General features: G+C 32.2%; 2 protein-coding genes across 2 annotated transcripts in view; one reads left to right on the top strand and one right to left on the bottom strand.

The window, feature by feature from the left end:
- The window catches only part of LOC105448179, a 76,428-nt gene that overhangs the window by 55,895 nt on the left and 19,993 nt on the right, over nucleotides 1–540 (bottom strand). The gene's annotated exons all lie outside the window — the stretch shown is intronic.
- Nucleotides 1–540, top strand: part of LOC105448180 — a 14,821-nt gene that overhangs the window by 7,217 nt on the left and 7,064 nt on the right. The gene's annotated exons all lie outside the window — the stretch shown is intronic.

The following is a 540-nucleotide window of genomic DNA, read 5'->3' as shown; positions in this document are numbered from 1 at the left end:
AAATTACATTTTAATTAAACAAATTTTAACAATATTCAATAAAATGATGTTTTAATCGGCCATATTGAATCGGCCATTTTTAAATAAAATCACGATTTTTTAGAAAATAACCACATAATTCATCTTTAAGATAAGCCCAGAAAGAAATCGATAATTTTATTTTTCTGGAAGATATGAATTTTTAAACATTGGGGAAAAGAAGCTTCAATACAAATAACATGGCATTTGATTTTTAAGATAAAAATTTGTTTTTGAAAATTTTTTATATCAGTTGATTTTTAAACTAAAAATTTTTTTTTTACTTACCATCATCCACCACCACCACCACCACCCAGTACTACCACCCACCACCACCTCCCACCATCACCCACCACCACCTCCCACCACCACCACCCACCACCACTACCCATCATCACCACTCTCCACCACCACCCACCGCCACCACTACCACTACCCACCACACCTACTCTTCATAACCATTTTTTATATCATGTGATTTTTAAAGTAAAAAATTTTTTTTTGAAAATTTTTTATATTTGA

Source organism: Wasmannia auropunctata, unplaced genomic scaffold, assembly GCF_000956235.1.
Source record: "Wasmannia auropunctata unplaced genomic scaffold, wasmannia.A_1.0 LD336088.1, whole genome shotgun sequence".
In the NCBI taxonomy this organism is placed as follows: domain Eukaryota; kingdom Metazoa; phylum Arthropoda; class Insecta; order Hymenoptera; family Formicidae; genus Wasmannia; species Wasmannia auropunctata.
Note: the sequence above shows the minus strand (reverse complement) of the source record. Positions and strands in the feature narration are given on the sequence as shown.